Consider the following 21,711-nt stretch of genomic DNA (forward strand, 5'->3'; position numbering starts at 1 on the left):
TCCATATTCCTGATTTCTGCTACTTTGGCTCAGGTTGTTTTTGTGTATCTCTTAGTGGATAGAGATATTTTACTACCCCATTTGCTGGGGTATAATTGGAGACCAGAAAAAAAGTGCAAAATGTTTGGTAAATTTATATTTCAGACTTTCAGATCTGGGAACTGAGTTTGTTAAATTGTTGACACTTATCCTTGCTATTGTCCTGCAGTTGACCCTGTCTGATGCTGGTCACATGCATTATTCGCCATTACTCCCCATTTCATCCATCTTTCCAGATGCCAATAATGCATTTGGATCAACAGCTGTTGTTTGACATGTGTACCTGACTCCAGTAAACATCCTTCATATGTCAGCCCAGACGGTGAATATGAGCAGGCTGCTCAATTCATTACAGTACTGTGACACCTCATTTAAAAATGAAATATCTTACAACCAGGCTGCATGAAATGTTCATAATAGCCCCAGAAAGTCAGCTTCTTGAAAACACTGATTTCTTACTTAAATAACTTACTTGGGATTTGAGGATGGACATCGAAATGCATAGAAAACATTCCTTCTGGTTGTATCACAGCTTGGTATGGTTCCTGCTCTGCCCAAGACCACAAGGAACTACAAAATATCGTGAATGTAGCCCAATCCGTCACGCAAACCAGCCTCCCGTCCATTGACTCTGTCTACACTACCTGCTGCCTCGGCAAAGCAGCCAGCATAATTTAGGACCCCACACATCCTTGACGTTCTCTCTTCCACCTTCCACAGATACAAAAGTTTGAGGTCATGTTCCAAACGATTCAAAAACAGCTTCTTCCCTGCTGATGTCAGACTTTTGAATGGACTTGCCTCGCATTAAGTTGATTTTTCGACACCCTAGCTATGACTGTAAAACTACATTCTGCACTCTCTCCTTTGCTTCTCTATGAATGGTATTCTTTGTCTATATAGTGCACAAGAAATAATACTTTTCACTGTATGTTAATACAAGTGAAAATAATAAATGAAATGAAATCAAAATTTTCATAAATTACCATTCACAGATTTAGTTGGTCATATAAAACTGATTATTGCTGAAAAAAGGCATGTGGTCCAAGCTTTTCACTCATCCCGATGAATACAAGATGAAAAGCTTAGAAATTGTGCCCTTAAAAAATAAGGGGGTTACCTTACCAAAAAGAGGGCAATCTTATGGGCTCATCTCATCAGTCATTTGGTGTAGTGAGTCAGCAAGATTAGGCGAGAGGCAAGAAACTGGGCTTGCACCTGGTTTTTTCCTGCCTCTTGCGATGTTACTGGCTGTATCTTGCTGGCAAAGTTGGCTTTGTGCCCATAAATCATGCTAAGCCAATTTCAATATTCATGATGTAACTTAAATATAATTAGTGAGTTCCAGACACAATTGTCCGGGCTCACTCGCACTTACCTGCATTCCGGTCAAGGTCCTCACTGGCGAGACTGGTCCCCACCAATGGGGAGCAGATGTAATGGCTTAGCCTTTGGTACTGGAGGCCATTGAAGCCCCCTGTCTCCCCCCAGAGTGATGGACAGGGCTGGACAGTGCCCTTCTGGCATTGCCAGCCAAGCACTTCCCATTGGGCACCCTGGCATTGCCCACTGGTCTCACTGGGCATTGGGCAGTGCCAAGGAGGCAGGGCCTGAAGAGTCAGGTCCTTGATTTGAGGGCAGACCCATTTTGGGGGAGGCAGGGGGGTGGTGGACAGGGAATGGAGTACTCTACATCAGGGGAGTGGTGTATCTGCATTGGGAGGGGGTTGTATTCAACATTGGGGGGAGTACTCTGTATTGGGTGGGTGGGAGCACCGATTGGCCTGGGTGACAGTTGGGAGGAGTTCAGGGGGAAACATTACCAAACAAGTGTGAAAACAGGAGAGAATCGTGCTGTTTTTGGGCGAGCTATTGAAAAAAGCACTAAGAAAAAAAGCCCAAATGTGATTCTCACCCCAGGAGCACTGCCCGACCCTGTCCCCAACTGTAATCCCACCTGGTGAGTGTTTCTTCAGAAGGAACTCTTCGAAATGCAGGTACAAAAATACAACAAAACTTACTCCAACATATAAATCAAAGAAAAGGTTTAATAAAGATTGGATTCACCCTCAGCCAATCCAAGCTCACCACAATTCTACATAGTACCTTATTTATAGCGAAGCAGCTGGTCAACTGACTATTACATCACTCTAATTGGCTCCATGGTTTACTGGGTCAGCTGACCCTTACATCTTGTTCCCATTGATCACATTACAACCAATACAAAGTTGTCACCGGTTACACTCTAACAATAGCTGTGCTGGTAAGTGTGAGTGAGCACAGACTATAGTGTCTGGGACTCACTAATTATATTTAAGTTATATAATGAATGTTGAAATCAGCTTCAAAGTGAAATGGGGCCAGTAACGTTGTAAGAGGTGAAAAACTGGCTGCAAACCTGATATTTTGCCTCTCTCCCGATCTTGCCAGCTCACCACGCCGATCGACTGGTGGGACAGTGCATTTGAAAAGAGTTATTCGACTGCCAAGCAGTTGGGGCTATTAGCAATATTTCTCCTGCTCTTATTCCCAGTTTCAATATATTTTAATCTGTCTGTTTTGAATTATATCTTTCTTTCAGAGTTGAACAGAAGGAATTTCATATCGTGCTGGAGCCATTTGGGAGACAGGAGGGTGGCTGCGCCATTAATTCTAAATAACTCTACCCATTTTAGAGTCCCTACAGAGCAGAAGGAGGCCATTCGGCCCATCGAGTGTGCACCGACCACAATCCCACCAGGCCCTTTTCCCATAACCGCACGTATTTACACTGCTAATCCCTTAACACTAGGGTCAATGTAAAATGGCCAATCAACCCTAAGTCGCACATCTTTGGACTGTGGGAAGAAACCGGAGCACCTGGAGGGAACCCACGCAGACACGGGGAGAATGTGCAGATTCCACACAGACAGTGATCCAAGGCCAGAATTGAACCTGGATACCTGGCGCTGAGGTAGCAGTGCTTACCACAGTGCCACCCCAACGATATTCTGTCTGTATTGAATGGAAAGCTATTCCGTACAATACCATGTATACTTCGCATTCCAAACGTCATACCTGTGAACAGATTATGATAACAAAACAATTGTCGGAAAAGAATGCAAACAAATAGGGAGAAATATCGGGGTGAAATCAGTGATTGAAGGCATGGTAATATCCAAAAAATGTGTTCATTTAATTAAGGAAATAGATTGAAGAGATTGACCATTAATCCACAATAATGTGTCCCTGACAATTCAAAGTTATTTCATTAAAGATTATTTATCCTGCTCTGATATGAATGAGTTCATCACGATTAAATAATATCCAGGATTCAATTTGCATTGATCAGAAAGAGCTACTTGGTCTAAAAGTTCTTTTATCATCAGCCGCGCTTGCAGTTTTTCAAATGTTTTCTTTTGCAATTCCATATTAACATTTCACCTTTGCATCATTACGAGTCCCCTGGTAGCTGGGGAGAGCTGATTGGTGGCTGTGAAATTCCACTGTAATCTGCTTGGTGATCTTTGACTCTCATCTGCTGGATTTTCCATGTGACTTTGTTTGGAAAAAAGCTTGTTTTGTGAGGCGGTGGTTAACATCAGCATTCTATGTTCCAGGTTGTGGAGCTGTGCCTGTCCCACTAGACCTGACTGTGATTAAGCCTCGAAGTCTGAATGGAAATCTAACCCTTAGCTAATTTTTCCACAAGGTATGTTTGTTTAATTACTGAGATTTCTGCCAGAATTTGGAACCAGCAGGTGACTGTATGGAAATATATTGCTGAAAGTAGGGAGATTGCAACATGGCACTGTGTTGCAATATTTGAAACCCATGAAAATTGGATAATGGCTTCATTGTTTATACGAGAACTACAGGATCCGCAAAAGCTGAAGCATCTAGAAAACAATTTGAAAGTATAAATGGCACCTCTGAATAAGAAGTACAGTGCTCTGTTCTAATTCGATAACTTTAAAATGAGTCTTATGTTTTGTGCTTATTTGCAGTGGATGTGGAAAGCTCTGAATTAGATCCAATTACAGTGAAGCAACTCTGAAATAACTACATATGTGTGATTGTTCATGCAGATTTGCTTGAAAGCCTTTTTTGTGGCTTTTAAGTCTCTGATTCCGAACTGTCTCCAGTGTTGGAGGAAGGCCGCAAGGCTTGTTCATGAGGTGGGGCAAGAAAGTGGATATGGGGTTTAATTTGTAAATATCCAGAGCAAAATGGCAGCCTGGCTATTTTTGTTTGGCACGAGCATCAGTTTATCTCCTCAAGTCATATGTAAGTCATAGAATCCTACAGTGCAGAAGGAGGCCATTCAGCCCATCGAGTCTGCACTGACCACTATCCCACCCTGGCCCTATCCCCGTAACCCCATGCATTTACTCTGGCTAGTCCCCTGACACAGTAAAAAGTCTGACAACACCAGGTTTTAGTCCAACCTATTTATTTGATAATATACTCACTAGCTTTCAGGGTTACCCCCTTCGTCAGGTGAATGGAGAGTTCTGGCCTCAGACAGAGCATATAAAGCTTTATATGCTCTGTCTGAGGCCAGAACTCTCCATTCACCTGACGAAGGGGGTAACCCTGAAAGCTAGTGAGTATATTATCAAATAAATAGGTTGGACTAAAACCTGGTGTTGTCAGACTTTTTACTGTGTTTACGCCAGTCCAACGCCGGCATACCCACATCATGACTACTATAGTCCCCTGACACCAAGGGTCAATTTAGCACGGCCAATCTACCGAACCCACACATCTTTCAGACTGTAGGAGGAAACCGGAGCATCCGGAAGAAACCCATGCAGACAGGGGGAGGATATGCAGACTCCACACAGACAGTGACCCAAGCTGGGAATTGAACCTGAGTCCCTGGCGCTGTGAGGCTGCAGTGCTAACCATTGTGCAATTGTGCCGCCCACTGTGCCACCGTGTTTTCACATGAGGAGATTGATCAGAAAGATCAACTATTCAAACACTGTACAGCTTCCAAGTAGACCAATATCTGTACAGACAGAGTTCAAGTATTCACTTATTTGCTAAAGTAATTTATGGTGATCTACTGTCTGTTGTGGAGGGTGTTCCCTTTTAATAACTTATATTCTTCATGAAAACGTTAGATTTTGTTTTGTGACCTAAAAAGTCGCTAATTTAAAGATTCTCCTGTGTCCCCCCACCCCCATAATGTCCTTTCCCATTTTCCTCTACCTCCACAGCCTCCATGACATCTCACCCTCTCTAGCTTCCCATTGTGTTTCCAACCCTGGAAGTCATCTGCCACACACCTGCAAGATCACAAACTCTCTGCTCCTGTTACATGCTTCCAGAACCCATCGGTCGCCAGTTTCCTACCTCGACTATTGAAATTAGTGGGCTGTCTGCACTACCTGCATTTCCAGGTTTCCCAACTACTGGAAGCCGCAAGTGATGGGAAGCCAAGCTCAAAACCTTAATAAGGCCTGTTAATGGAAGCTAAGTCAGATTTCCCTGTTGTCCTCCAGGTCCCTGCAGGTAACAGGTTAGCTGCTTTGACGTGGCCTTCCAGTGGCAGATAGGGGAACAAGTGCTGCAGACAGCCTTCGAGGCCTAGATGCAACAAAACCTGCAAGCAGCTTGTACAAGGCTTTCTCCCAGAGGCCTAGCTTCTAAATCTGTTTTTAACTTTAAAGAAGTTGAGAGAGAATTTGTCCATTTTGGTGTGCCTTCTCTCTCACTTACTGGCCACAAGCTGCAGCTTTCAAGCTGGAGAGTATCTGATTGGCCTTCCAGCTTCAAGAGCATGCCTGCCATCCTTAATTGGGGCAAATCTCTGTGAGTGACGGTTTCTCAGTGTTTCCGACATCCTCATCTGAGCGTGATGGCAGAGTTCAGAAGCCCACAGTGAAAATCCTGCCCCTTGAGTGTGCATTTCTCTAGACATGAAGCGATGACATGAATGATAGTGTTAACAAAAAAGTAAGAAAGAACAGAATGCCAGGATGGATGTTGGTGACTTTGGTTGTGCAGTCCTAGTACTGTGGCTCATTAAATGGCTTCTAAACAGGGAGACAGTTGTGAGACATCATAGTATTTCATAACTTTAAAAGAAGTCAAAGGTTGGAATGGGGATTGTAGGAGGATGGAATGAAAAGGGCTGAGTGAATGTTTTTCAGAGAACCGGTAAATGTCGTACGATTTGAATAGATTGGATGGAGAAAATTGAGTGGAAGGCCTAATGCCTTTTTCAAACGTTAATCCTGGATGTCAATTTATTGTTCATATTTTGCCTGTCTTTACTAATATTCCAGTTAGCACATTTCAAGCTAATAATAGAACGTAGAACATTACAGCGCAGTACAGGCCCTTCGGCCCTCGATGTTGCGCCAACCAGTGGAACCAATCTAATGACCCTCTAACCTAAACTATTCCAATGTTACCCATATGCCTATCCACTGACCATTTGAACGCCCTTAAAGTTGGTGAGTCCACAACTGCTGCAGGCAGGGCATTCCACGCCCTTACTACCCTCTGAGTAAAGAACCTACCTCTGACATCCGTCCTATAACTACCACCCCTTAATTTAAAGCTATGTCCCCTCATGTTAGCCATCACCATCTGAGGAAAAAGGCTCTTACTGTCCACCCTATCCAATCCTTTGATCATCTTGTATGCCTCAATCAGGTCACCTCATAACGTTCTTCTCTCTAATGAAAATAACCTCAAGTCCCTCAGCCTTTCCTCATAAGACCTTCCCACCATACCAGGCAACATCCTGGTAAACTTCCTCTGCACCCTTTCCAATGCCTCCACATCTTTCTTATAATGCGGCGACCAGAACTGTACGCAATATTCCAAGTGCGGCCGCACCAGAATTTTGTACAGTTGTAACATGGCCTCACGGCTCCGAAATTCAATCCGTCTACCAATAAAAGCTAACACACCGTCCGCCTTCTTAACAACCTTATTAACCTGGGTGCCAACTTTCAGGGAGCTATGCACATGTACCCCGAGATCGCTCTGCTCATCAACACTACTAAGAGTCCTTCCATTAGCCCTATATTCTGTACTCCTGTTACTCTTACCAAAGTGAATCACCTCACACTTTTCCGTATTAAACTCCATTTGCCACCTCTCGGCCCAGCTCTGCAGCTTATCTATGTCCCTTTGCAAACTGTAACATCCATCCTCACTGTCTACAACTCCTCCAACTTTGGTGTCGTCAGCATATAATGAGGGTTCCCTTCTTGCTCACTGGTTGCATGATCAGGAAATCAGGCACCATTTGACAACCTGGTTTGTTAGAGAAACTGTGATTGATGATCAGCTGGGAGAATTTTCTTGATCAATATATGGATCAGACAGTGAAGGTTATTTGAAGATTGAAAAGCCTGGGACCTGTTTGGAAGTTGCAAAGAAATCCAAGGTCAGCACGAAGGTTAGCATTAATCCCAGTAGTCAGAAATCTCTTCATTAGATAAGCCAGGGTAACTGCAACTGAGAAATTACAGGGGTGTCAGGACAGTAGAAGTAATGTAAGAACAGGGATAGGTTATCAATGCCAGAGGCCTGTGGTGTTCCAGGGATCTTAGCAGCGGGGAGAATTTCATTGATAGTTTTCATGCTGGACAGGCTTGTTTGTTTATTTATTTATTAGTCACAAGTAGGCTTCCATTAACACTGCAATGAAGTTACTGTGAAAATCCCCTAGTCACCACACTCTGGTGCCTGTTCGGTTACACTGAGGGAGAATTTAGCACGGCCAGTTCACCTAACCAGCACATCTTTCGGACTGTGGGAGGAAACCAGAGCACCCGGAGGAAACCCACACAGATGTGTGGAGAACATACAAACTCCATACAGTGACCCAAGCCGGGAATTGAACCCAGGTCCCTGGCACTGTGTGCCACTGTGCCGCCCAAGTATAGATGAATGTACAAGTTTGGATGGGGTAAGGTGTGTTCATGTAAGCGCTGTGCTTCGATTATACGTGTCTTGCATTGCATCTCCAGCCAGAAACGAATGGATGCTTCCTGCCCACCATATTGGGAGCACAGTAGGCAAAGTTAGCACCCTATAAATAGGCACTGCACAGCTGAGTTTATAGCATTTAACAGGAAGGGTTTTTTGGCCTTTGTACTTGGGAGTTGCACAAACTACACGCTGATAGTTATCACAACATAATTGTATTAATTAACTTTTAAAAGAAGTTGTGTGAATGTCCTCTCAGGACAGGATCAAAAGGTAGACAAAGATCAAAACTTCCAACTTTAATGATGGCTGCAATACCTTTGTGAATATGGCTGTTCGAGACCTTGTTCTGTAAATTATAATGTTGTGTAGACACTTGGCATTTTCACCTGCTTGGCTGGGAAGGACTGAGGTTGAGGATAAACTTCAATTATTTCTACAGCTACTTACCTCTGGGAGAGTAGCAAATTTCAAAAAAGACCTTAATGTTGGAAATTCTTTACGGAAACAGTGGATTTGATGGCGTGATTGAATTCTGAGAAACAGTTTTTTCAGTATTCTGGTATTGTGGAACCAACTAGGGATGAAGTTATTTTAGACTGGGTATTGTAATGAGACAGGGCTAATTACTAGTCTCATAATAAAAGATCCTCGGGGGGAAAAATGATCATTATGCAATTGAATTTCACATTAAGGTTGGGAGTAATATACACCAGTAAAAAACAAGAATCTTAAACATAAACAAAGTCAATTACATCGGCAGGACTAAGATTGATTGGATAACTAGACTAAAAAATATGGTGCTAAATAAACAATAGGTAGCATTTAAAGAAATGACTGAAAATTTTCAACAAGATACATTAAAAAACACTCAGCAAGAATCAAGAAAGACCCATTCATGACTCACTAGGGAATTATAAGTATATATTAGATTCAAGGAAGAGGCTTATACTACATCAAATAACAGTACTAGCCTGAGGATTGGGAAAGTTTTCAAAACCAGTCAAAGGTGACCAAAACATTGATTAAAAAGGGAAGAAATAGAATGTGAGAATACACTAGTCTGGCATATGAAACCATGGCATAGAGCTTTTACAAGTATATAAAAAGGAGAGTAACCAAAGCAAATGCTGGTCTCTTAGAGGCAGAGAGATGGGAGAAATAATGGAACGTCTTTGAAGTAGGTTATGTTGGGTTTCTTCTTATTCATTCCTAGAATCCTGGAACATTACAGTGCAGAAGGAGGCCATTCAGCCCATCAAGTCTGCATCAACCACAATCTCACCAAGGCCCCACCCCCACAACCCTATGCATTTAACCTAGCTCATTCCCCTGACAGTAAAGGGCAATTTAGCATGGCCAATGTACCTAACCTGTACATTTTTGGACTGAGGGAGGAAACCGGAGCAACCAGAGGAAACCCATGCAGACACGGGGAGAACGTGCAAATTCCACACAGTCAGTGACCCAAGCCAGGAATTGAGGGTTTGAGGGTCATGGGCATCACTGATTGGCCAGCATTTTTTGCCCATCCGTAGTTGTAGGACAATTGAGAGTGTGTTTGAGGGCAGTATAGCTCTGGAGTCACATGTAGACCAGACTGGGTAAGGAGGGCAGATTTCGTCCCCTAAAGGACATTAGTGAACCAGATGGGTTTTTCCAATAATTGACAATATCTTCATGGTCATCAGAGAGATTGACTAGATTAGAATTGTTTTCACTGGCATCCAGATGAATGAGGGGGGAATCCCATAGAGACTTAGAGAATTCTAACAGATCTGGACAGGGTGGATGCAGAGAGGGTGTTCCTGATGGTGGGGGAGTCCAGAACTAGGGGTCACAGTCTGAGGATTCGGGGTAGATCATTTAAGACGGAGATGAAGAGATAGTTCTTCACCCAAAGAGTGGGGAGCCTGTGGAATTCATTACCACAGGAAGTAGTTGATGCCAAAACATTGAATGTGATCAAAAGGCAGCTAGATATAGCACTTGGGGCAAGCGGAATCAAAGGTTATGGGAAGAAAACAGGATTAAGCTATTGAGTTGGACGATCAGTAATGATTGTAATGAATGGTGGAGCAGGCTTGAATGGCCAAACAGCTCTGGTCAGACCCCATTTGGAGTATTGTGAATAGTTTTGGGCCCCATATTTAAGAAAGATGTACTGGCCTTGGAAAAGGTCCAGAGGAGGTTCACAAGAATCATCTGTGGAATGAAGAGCTTGTCGTATGAAGAACTGTTGAGGACTCTAAGGTCTGTACTCATTGAAGTTTAGGAGGAGGAGGGGGGAACTTATTGACACTTACAGGATACTGCGAGGCCTGGATAGAGTGGACGTGGAGAGGATGTTTCCACTCGTAGGACAAACTAGAACCAGAGGGCACAACCTCAGGCTAAAGGGACAATCCTTTAAAACAGAGATGAGGAGGAATTTCCCCAGCCAGAGACTGGTGAATCTGTGGAACTCTTTGCCGCAGAAGCCTGTGGGTGCCAGGTCACTGAGTGTCTTTAAGACAGAGATAGATAGGTTCTTGATTAATAAGAGGATCAGAGTGATGAGGAAAAGGCAGGAGAATGGGGATGAGAAAAATATCAGCCATGATTGAATGGCAGAGCAGACCCGATGGGCTGAGAGGCCTAATTCTGCTCCTATGTCTTATGGCCTCCTCCTGCTCCTTTCTTCCATGTTTCTATGTATCAGTAGATTCTTAATTCCAGATTTTTTTTATTGAATTCAAATTCTGCCATGGCTGGATTTGAGCCCGGGTTCCTGAACATTAGCTGAGTTTCTGGATTAATTGTCTAGTGATACCACAAGGCCAAAGCCTCCCGTAGGTTTCTGATGTTTTGTGGGGTTTTGATGAAGTTATGAAAGGGGAACCAGGAGAACATCTATCTTGTACTGCACAATTGGAATAGTATGTATACAGCACAAATATATCTGGTCTTATTTATATCAATTTGACATTTGAGTCAGTGTGTCTTCTGTAGAACTACATTAACTGAACAATGTTTCTGTAATTTTATGCTAATGAATCAATTTGAAAACGCGTGTCCCAAAAATTTAACATGACTGGAGATTGGCCTTCTCATGCATACACAATGTGTTTTTAGCATATATGCATTGATGCAGAAAGCTGAATAAAACATTTTCCTATAATCTCAATGATAATCAGTGTTGTATATCAAACTTTCATATTTTCTCTGTCTTCTCCAGATTTAATCTAAAGATGTCTTTAATAAAAAGCTATTTCTTCTACACAGAGTGCCACACGGAAATCAGATTTGTTTAAAGTCCTCGGATGAAGATAACACAAATTCTAATTTATTTTCAATAACAATTCTGCAAACAGAACTCTCCTGATTCTTTATTGATATGAATTCTTTCCACATTTGTTGTTATCTTCAACACCACCTTCTTTGGCTCAATCTTATTTCTGGAAAGATTTATAGGAAGTCCCGCCAATTTCAGTTTCTTTTGTAGCTGCTATGGTTTTCTCTGGCTGGAAGCACTGTAGGTAACTGATTTTTTTTCCCCACATTTCAATGAATGTAATTTGAAGTTATAATGAGATATTCCACTCAAGGCAGCTATTACAAATAATCCCGTTGACTATCTCAAGGTAGCTAACTTATTTGACTGACAAAGTTCATGTACAGGTGTTTAATGTGCTCAAATTACATTCATTCTCTATTGTACTAATTCAGATAAGCATTAACCCATTTAAATATAGTTTTTTTTATATGGGTTAATACCTTCCTAAAAATAACACAGAGATTAATAGGGTGGCATTAGAATTGTTGAATGCCAACAGTGCAGAAGAGGCCATTCAGCCCATCAAGTCTGCACCGACTCTCTGACAGAGTTTCTTACCCAAGCCCTCTCCCCGCTCTATCCCTGTAACCCCGTACATTTACCATGGCTAATCCAGCTTACTGACACAGCTTTGGACACTAAGGGGCAATTTTACATGGCCAATTCACTTAACCTGCACATCTTTGGACTGTGGGAGGAAACTGGAGCGTCTGGAGGAAACCCACACAGACATGGGGAGAACATGCAGACTCCACCCAAGGCCAGAACTGAAAACCAGTGTCAAGTTCGGAGGCTGCACACCAGTTCTTGTTGCTGCATTGAACAGCATTCTGTGCAATTTCAAAGGGAAAGTGAGACTCAACTGTCAACTGAAGGGGCAGGGCCTCAGAAAGCCAAACAAAATCAACAGGGCACCCCAATCACCTGTTTAAATAAAAGACATGCCAACTGCCCATAGATACCAAAACCCCCACAGACATGGGGTAACCCCTAGGCAGAAAGGCAACCCCCCCTTCCTGACCTGCACTGAGACAGGGAACACCACAGTGAAGCTCCCAGAGGGTCCCAAAGCACATCCCTCATCACTGGGGCTATATTTACTTGTGCACTGTTGGGATTCTAATGTCGCTCTATTAATCTCTGCAGTCATCTTGACTGTTTTCTTTTGTTTTTGAAAACCAGTAGTGATTCTCACAGGCGTGATGTCATGGCAGTTGGGTGGGTGGTTAGGATGAGGGCCAAGATAGTGGCATCATGCCTGCTAATGAATGTTAATTTATGTAAATCAGGCTCACGCCCTTTCTGGACGTGAACCTGATCACGTCACTGGCAGAGGCTGGGGAAAAACTCATTCTGAAATCCAGCTAATGCAAATCCCGTGTTTGGTGTGTTGTAAGATTTAGCAGCCATTACTGGATTTGCAGCCACACTCAACAGGGCTGTTAGACTGGAGTCAGTGTTTCTCATTTGTAATTTTAACACCACCTCAGTTCCCAGTTTCTAAAGCTACCTTCAGCTAACCTGCAGCCTTTAGGACCTTTTCAGTTCATCAATATTAATTTTGAAATGATTGCCATGGATGAGACTGCAAATACCAAACCCTTTCTTGTGAATTTATGCAATGATTTGAATTCAATGAGCGTAAGAGATAGATATGCTCTTATTGAACCATAATTTTAGAAGTTTCAACCTGAGGGAGATGCATTCTCAGAAGAATACAAGAAGCACAACATTCTACATAGCTGGTCTCTGAAGTATGTAATGGTGTCAGTTCATACTGGGAAACATTGAAGTATGTTAGTGCTACAACATTGTGTCATGTGCAATATGGAATATTAATCTTTAATCAGCTGGTCAGACATTAATTGAACCTTGATAAAAGAACTTTAGTCAAGGAAGGGTCTGCTTGTTAATTTGCATTCGTGAAAACTATATTCCCATGGAGTCACCAAGCCTGCTAAACGCTCAGACAGACGATGGCAACCCCTTGGAAGAATAAAAGCCTAAATATCTATAAAAACCTATATTATCTATAACCTATTTCTATATTATCCGGGAGGAAATGGACCAAAGAGCTGATAGCTGAGACATTAATATTTATTCACCTAATGGCTAACAGGATAGAAGGAATTAATTGTCTAACCTGTTGGAGGCCAGTATTTATCCATAGAGCTCCTAGCAACAGATGAGAAAGAAACTGCTGCCAGAGGCAGCAATCTGCAGTTTGAAAACCAGTCACCTGACAGCTGCCAACTTTCCTGCCAAATGTAAAAAAGGGCAGCACGAGTGACAGTAATCTGAAAGAAGGAATCTGCAGAATGGACCAAGAACAACATCTCTCTGTCACTGCTGTTTTTCGGGACCCTATCTCCATCGCAGTTGGAGTACATGAGAGAGAGAGGGCAGAAAAAGCAAGGAAACACAAGTAGGCTGGGGTCCTCCAGGAGACCTTCCTGGCCCTCCAGAGGAGGCCCGCCAAGTGCATCTCAGGCAGCAGGCATTGAAGACAGACTCTCAAGCTCTGATGTGGATGCTGTCGAGATGTCTAGTAGTTGGAGGTGAGAAAGGTTAAGAAATTGTAATTGTTCTGCATGAGCATGGGTGATGTTAGGCATATGGATCTGTTGAGCACTGACATTTATATATGTAAGGGCCCTGACCTCAGAAGCCTAATTTACATCAGGAAGCCAGACTAGATCCCAACAAATTTTCTATTTTGGCATAAATGTGAGGATAGGATGCTTCACACTAGGAATAATTCCACTGACAAATTAAGGATCTTTAACACAGTTTAATTATAACTCTAACAAATGAAACAGCTTAACAGTTGAACAACATTTAAACATAAAAAGAAGCAACTCTAATTTCTACCTAATCACTGTTTAGGTTCCAAATAAACAACAATCTTCTTATGGACCCAAAAAAGCACTTTAAATACAGTTAACAACCATAAATATACATGCTATAATGAGTGTAAACAGCCTTGAAGATTTTAGAGAGATTTTGTGGAGAGAGCAGCTTGCAGACCTTGGTCTTTAAACAAACCCCAGCTAGAACTCAAAAGCTGTTTTCTCTCTGGTACATACCTAGCTCCTCCCATTAACCCCATTATCATAACTTATTCCTACCAGACATACTGACTGCCTGTAGAGAAAAACAGTGGGGAGTTGATGGTGTGAAGAGTTAATTCCTGAGGGCTAATCAACGTCACAAGCATACTAACTTGGCATAATTTGGTTCCTCCTTCAGTGCAAAACGGTGTTAATAGACACAGTGGTTACTCAAGCAGCAGCCACCAGGGAGGTCATTGCTGGCATCCCTCCAAATTTAAAATCAGTGCATAGTTAAGTCCTCTGTGGCAGCCAGCCCTGCAAGGAGGGTGCTCCAATTAACATTGTCTTGTGGGTACACACCTACTCACCCAGCCCAGCTGGCCAGGCTGCATGACACTGAATAAATCCCCCATCCCCATCCCCCTCACAGATTCCGTGAATGGACTATAAGACAACACACAAGTTCACTCTCAGACCCGCAACAGTTATCCTCTTACTGGTTTGCATCCCCACCCCACAACCTGTCTGGTATCTTCTAATCCCTTAGTGGATCATGGTGACATTAACGCTAGCCTCCTCCCTCCCTCTTGGAGCTCACAGTGCTAGGTTCCCGTTTTTTTAAAAGCTTCAGTAATTCATGCCAACATAATGTCACTGCTGATGGGTGGGAAGATATTTTGGACCCGGAACCTGCGTTGTGATACCCATTAGTGACATGCCTACTGCATGCTAACCAGGCTCACACAAATCCTGGGCATGAACCTGGTTGCATCGTCAGAGGGGGGGAAGCTAGGAAGATAGTGAACCACAATCTCATTGGCACGAATCCCATTTGTGGCCTCTCAAGATTTGGCGGCTATTATGAAATTTGCTTCAGTGGCTATCATGGTCATAGAACCAGTTCATACAGCCCTGTCCAGATTGTAACATTTTGGGCGTATCCCAACCCCTTGGTGAGAAATTAAGGGATCAGCAACTTTGGGCAACCTTCCCTGGGATGTGTTGTAACAGGCTGTGTATCACTCACTTAGCGAGCTAGAAGTATTTGATTTTTTAAAATTTTAAATAAGGTTTATTGTAATAGGTATCAGCTATAGCTCCAATTGACAAAATGTTCTAACATTTGCAGTAAAGAATGGTTGCGAATGAGACAGGCAAGTGTGGAATATTTGATTCCAGAGATGCAGTCAGGGAGAGAAAGAAACTAGAAGTATTTGTTAGAGAGATTAGCTCTTTACCTCTGTTGTAGAAGTTGTTAAGAAGATTATTTCTACTTGGACTAAATAGCTACTAATTAGGAGATTAGCCGTTTAGCCCAGGTGGAAGTATTTGTCTGGCCTATTTCCTGGGTAGATGCACAGTGTAAATTGCTTTCTTTCCAGGTTTATATCATGGGTCTTTGAAGTGGCAATATATTAACAAATATTGGATGATAACTGCTTCTCTCAACAAATCCAATTTAGTATTTGTCCATAGTACTTTAGAAGCAACATTATGGTGAGGAGATAAGGGTTAATGGAAGAGTTAAGGTGGTAAGAAATAACATTTTGTATTTATGAAAAACAACATTGGATGCCTGGTTTGCTTAGATTGTTAAGAATAGGTTTCCTTTGTAGCAGACTTTGTCTTAATAACATTTTGGAATCCCATTTAGTGGTATTTGATCAACTCTGTCCCTCTTTCTATGTGACTGACATAAAGGAGTCTTTTTCAACCAAGGAATATATAAAACAGTTGATTTCTGCAAAGCATTCAAATTGGTGTTTGTAAACCGAGCCTGGACTAAGTAAAACACAGAAGGTACCACTTAGTGTTTGTGTGTTCTTTCAGTGGACTGAGGAGTAGTCCTGTTCGAACCCAACTAAGACAAATAATAAATGAAATGAGGATGAGTGGATGTAACCTGTTTTCATGAATTACACAATTCATGACCAATTGCTACTTAACTCTGGGCCTTGTTGAAATTTGAAATTCCTCGTTGAGACAGTGTAAGTTTATTCTGGGCTAAACATTAGGGCAGATCTTTGGAGAACTTTGCTCTACATTTGGTATGTAATGCTGGTAGTATGAATCTTTCTCTTCCCTTGCATGTATAAATTTGAAGTTGCTTTATTCCTATACCGTGATTATTCTTAATGAACTTTGTTTATTTTGGAATTATGTAATGTTCTATTTCCATTGTAATGTACAATTCAGAGCATGCATTATACAGGACAAAACTGAGATATTGCAGGTCAGTAATGTACTGATGGGTTCAGATGAAATTCTAAACCATCATTGTTGACTTAATGACATCATCTGAATCAAAGGTGCTTTGTTCTTGGCTTGCACTCCAATATGGGAATTCTGGGGAATTGGTCCAGTACTCTTTCTTTTGTTTAGAATTTCAAAAGGGTGTGGTGGAGTGGTCCAATGATGTTTGGTTCCTTCCATGAGTCTATATGACTTGAAAACGTTGTTTGTTCTACCTATTACGGGGGCAATAGCATCTCCTAAAATTGGTTGAATTATTATTTCCCAGTTATTACAATTGTGGTTGAGTTTGATGTTTCTGTAATCTGTTTTACTATTTTTTTTAAATTTCAAAGTGCACGTTTTGGCCTCTTGTGCATCCCCAATTTGATCGCTCCACCGTTGGTGACTGTACTTCAGCTGCCTGGACTTGAGATTCTCAAGTTCTCTCCTTTTCAAGATTCTCCTTAAAAGCATTTCTTTGGCCGAAGACATCCATATGTGGCTCAGTGGCAAATGTTGCTTGATAATACTCCCGTGGAACGTTTACTATACAAGTTGTTAGTATATTGTGCTTCACTAGACACCAGTGTGGATCAGGATTTCAATATCAATAGCTTTAAGGGTCCATTAGGAATGCATTAAGAATAGAAAAAGGTTACATGTGCATTGTTGCACTGTAATGCCCTTTATTTTCTGTGACATATTGGGCAGGATTTTTGGCCTCACTCGTCCTGAAACTGTGCAAAATCCCACCTGAAGATACCAGTATTTCCATGATCTGCCCCTCGCCCCCTCCGTTTCCCATGGCAGATGGGGATGGCAACACCTGCTATCTGTGTACTTGCAGTTTAGTTTCCGAGATGTTTTATGACTCCTGTTTATTAGTTTGAGATGGCTAAAAGTTGTTTTGAAAGAACTGATATTTCAATTGAGAGCAGGCTAGCAATTTACTTTGGACTCTAGAGAAAATGAAATACAGGGTATTCAGGAGCCTTTTGTTTTAATGGATGTGGGATTCACTAACTAAGCCAACATTTATTGCTCTTTAAGTTTATTTGTTAGTATCACAAGTTTGCTTACATTCACAGTAACTTCACTGCAGTGTTTAAAATCTCCCAGTTGCCACACTCCACCATCTGTTTGAGTACACTGAAGGAGAATTTAGCATGGCCAATGCACCTGACCTTTCAGGTGTGGGAGGAAACTGGAGCACCCGAGGAAACCCACGCAGACATGGGGAGAACATGCAGACTCCACACAGATGGTGACCCATCCGGGGATCGAACCCTGGTGGTGTGAGGCAGCAGTGCTAACCACTGTGCTACTGTGAAGGTGGTGCTGAGTTGCCTTCCAGAACTGTGCAGTCCATGTGGTGTAGGTGCACCCACAGCACTGTTAGTGAGGGAGTTCTCAGATTTTGACCCAGCTGATACAAACAGCGTTCATGTTTCGTGAGGATTCACGATGGCAGTGTTGAGCAGCATTATTTTGTGGGATTACAGGAGTGAGTGTGAATGGCTCCATATTTGTTCTAGTCACACAATCCTTCCACATTATGGAATGGTGATCACCATCACATTGCTGTGAACCAGGGCTTCCTTAGTGTTGGAGAAATATAGGCACAGCTTCCATCTTTTCAACAAGTAGTCTTTTATTACAGTTGAAAAGGTATACAAGTTATGAAGCAAAAAAAAACTACTCTTAACAAAAGAGGATGCATTATAGTATGTTGCCCCCTCACACTTTAGCCTTAAATATGATAACTATTAAGTAGAGAAAAGACTTTAAAATATCTCATGATGTTTGTGCAATTTGTGTTTGAATCACACTAACTGTGTGATGAATTGAATCACTTGCAATTTTCAGTCATCTGTTTTGCTACTTGGCTTAATGTAATCTCAACTGGAACTTCTACTGAACTTTACAGAAATAAATGCAAAACCTGATGTATCCCTCCAAATAACCGTAGGATTCAGTGCATAAGTACTACAGTATTCTTGTTTGGGTGGCTGAATTTTAGTACAAAAATATTGCTTTTGGTCTATGGGAACTAAACAGCGAAGGAATGATATGTTGTCATGTTCAGAAATTGAAAGGAATGATTTAATCCTCCCCCACTTACAGGATCTTGGCTTTTGGGTCTGTTAGCTGTAGATAAATCACACTTCAATATGTATCCTCTTGGTTGCTTGCAATGGTTCCTCTAAATGTATCATTACAGCCACTTGCTGTGCTGGGTGAGGTTTAGAGATATGTGTTTTTGATCAGATATTGATAGTGTGTTTTAAAGTGGCTGGGCTGAGTCCACTTTTATTAATTCACCTACAAGTTGGTACTGAAAATGTTTCGTACACTCCTTCCCCAATCACCATCCCTCAGATAAACTGACTTACGTTGGGATATGATTCCACTGTTGTCATGGCTACTGTTCAAACCTAGACGGGTAAGTGCTAGTCAACAGGCTGCATGAATTTTGAAGGCACAACAAAGACCAAGTATGCTGTCCCAACATCTGTGTATAAACTTCCCAATAGCAGTTGGTTAGTAATATTCAGAAACAGCAATGTAATTTTCTTTTCCTTCAAGTACATTAAGGCCAGTTACAACCGCCTCATCTGAAATAAGCTAAGTCTACACAATGGAAGTTAAAGTAAAATTTATTTATTAGTCGCAAGTAAGACTTACATTAACACTGCAATGAAGTTACTGTGAAACTCCCCTAGTCGCCACATTCCAGCGCCTGTTCAGGTCAATGCACCTAACCAGCATGTCTCTGACTGTTGCGGGGGGAAACTGGAGCCACCAGAGGAAACCCATGCAGACACGGGGAGAACATGCAAATTCCACACAGACAGTGATCCAAGCTGGGAATCGAACCTGGGTCCCTGGCGTTGAGGCAGCAGTGCTACCCACTGTGCCACCGTGCTGCCCAGTGGTATCTGGATGTTGAGACCTTCCTGCACCCCACTGCTTTGAACATAACTCCATTCGGAAATGGTGGTCATTTTCTTTAATGTGTAATGCAATGTTCCAACACTAGTGATGGAATGGAACTAATTTAGGCTTGAAGCATTGTCTACAAAATTGTTTACTGTCCCCGTTACGTTCTGAGATGGTGTAAATTTGTGCACAACTGCACCAATGTGGATTGAACACATGTTAAACTTGAGGACATTTATAATTTCAAGCCTTAAAATGATTGAGTATTGCTGAAATTTGTCACAGCCTTTTGTCTTGAACTCTTCAGGACAGAGGCAAGAATACCAAATTTCAAAGGGTACAATGATTGACACCAAATGGGGGAAAAACTGGTATGTTGACTCTGGCCAAAATGTCATGGTGAATGCACTAGGAGATGTCATTCATTCTCTATTCATAAAGAAACGGTGCAGTATCTGACATTCCTTTATCGGCTGAAGATAGGCTGCTGCATGTGAATGTATGTAGCTTCTAATAAGTGTAAGTGAGCTACCTTGCAAGCTGACTAATAATATTTTAAAAGTGATAATGTAATCCTTGGCACATTCTGGATTGGGCAGCTCATGAAATCGTATCTGACATAAGATATTGAGTTCCTAAGTGAGGTTGAATGTGGTCAGTGCGCTGCCTATTGCCAACAGCCAATATTTGTTCAGTGTAGCCTACGTTTCTGCAGAGCAGAGACACAATAGACAGCACCAACACAGGTTAACAAATGGTCCAATGCTAAGTGAGGGACAGAAGTTGCCTGCTGAGATTACCATCAGGAACCCACATGGATCCTAGCTGTACCTCGTGACAAATCTTTTCATAATTTGGTTTGTCTGAGAGTTTTTTTAGTAATCTGCAGCAAACGACTAGTGAACAATGCTTTCCCCTATTCCACTTACAAAAAAAGTTACACATCTTACAAAAAACACTGTAGTTGCATGTTCAGGATTTCAGTTGGAATAAAAACAGAAAATGCTGGAAATGTTCAGCAGGTGTGGAAGCCATGATATGGAGATGTCAGTGTTGGACTGGGGTGGACACCATAAGGAGTCTCTCAACACCAGGTTAAAGTCCAACAGGTTTATTTGGAATCATAAGTTTTCGGAGTGCCACTCACTTGATGAAGGGGCAGTGTTCCGAAAGCTTGTGATTCCCAATAAACCTGTTGGCCTTTAACCTGGTGTTGTGAGACTTCTTACAGCACCTGTGGAGGGAGAAACAGTTAATGTTTCAGGTCTGTGATCTTTTCATTTCTAACTTTTTTTTTCCATAATCTGATGAAGTAGGTTTTGAGCAAAGGGTCAGTCGGACAAGGAATGTCTGTTATGGTGGAAGATTGGGTATGCATAACAGGATTGTTAATTTTGCAGGGTCACAGAATGATGATGGGGTAAGAAAATATACAAAAGATGAGCCTAGAACAAGTGTAAAACAAAGTAGGGCTGAGATTATGGTCTGAAATGCTTGTAGAATGAACAGAGGTGTTCCTCAAAATGGTCACTCAGTATGAGGAGACCACAAAGTAAACATGAATACAGCAGACTAGATTGAAAGTAGGACAAAGAAATCACTGCCTCACCTCAAAGGAGTGCTTGGGGCCTTAGAACACTTCTCTCTGCACCATCTATCTCCATCAGTTGTGTGGGAAGGTGCAGTCTGAAGGTGACGGGTTGCTGGGGTCACTGAGTGAACCAAGGAATGACCCATTTGGAATGGTGGGGGAAGATTTTATTTTATAGTGGCATCATGCTGGAGGTGACTAAAATGATCTGAGTTCAGACACTGGAGTAGAAAGGGAGGACAAGGGGAATCCTATCATGGTTCTGGGAGGGGAAGTGGGTGAGAGCAGATATGTATGAAAAAGATTGTACACAGTCCAAGACCTTGTCATTAGTGGGGTGGGGAGTGTAGTATATGAGGAAGTGTAGTCTAGGGAGCTGTGGTGTCAGTGGAGTTATTATAATAGTTAATAGGCTATCACCAGCAATCAAGATCGAGAAGTCAAGGAAGGGATAGGAAGAGTCAGAGATGGACCATGTGAAAGCAAGGTGCAAATTGAGGTTTTTAAATTCTGGGTGAGAAGTTGAGGGAGGAATCAAAGTAGGACTGAAACAAATGTTCAATGATAGCTTACTAAAGATGACAGGCACAGCTAGGACCCAT

The 21,711-nt window shown here is 42.1% G+C and overlaps 1 protein-coding gene across 1 annotated transcript in view; it reads left to right on the forward strand.

Moving 5' to 3' along the window:
• Positions 1-3,594: 3,594 nt before the first annotated feature.
• pacsin1b (protein kinase C and casein kinase substrate in neurons 1b) overlaps positions 3,595-21,711 on the forward strand; it is a 239,756-nt gene continuing 221,639 nt past the window's right edge. The window contains exon 1 of the mRNA XM_080210232.1: positions 3,595-3,730. The gene's annotated coding sequence lies outside the window, so the exon portion shown is untranslated. The remainder of the gene's footprint in view (positions 3,731-21,711) is intronic.

This window comes from Carcharhinus amblyrhynchos, chromosome 22, assembly GCF_965287045.1.
Source record: "Carcharhinus amblyrhynchos chromosome 22, sCarAmb.v2.hapA, whole genome shotgun sequence".
In the NCBI taxonomy this organism is placed as follows: Eukaryota; Metazoa; Chordata; class Chondrichthyes; order Carcharhiniformes; family Carcharhinidae; genus Carcharhinus; species Carcharhinus amblyrhynchos.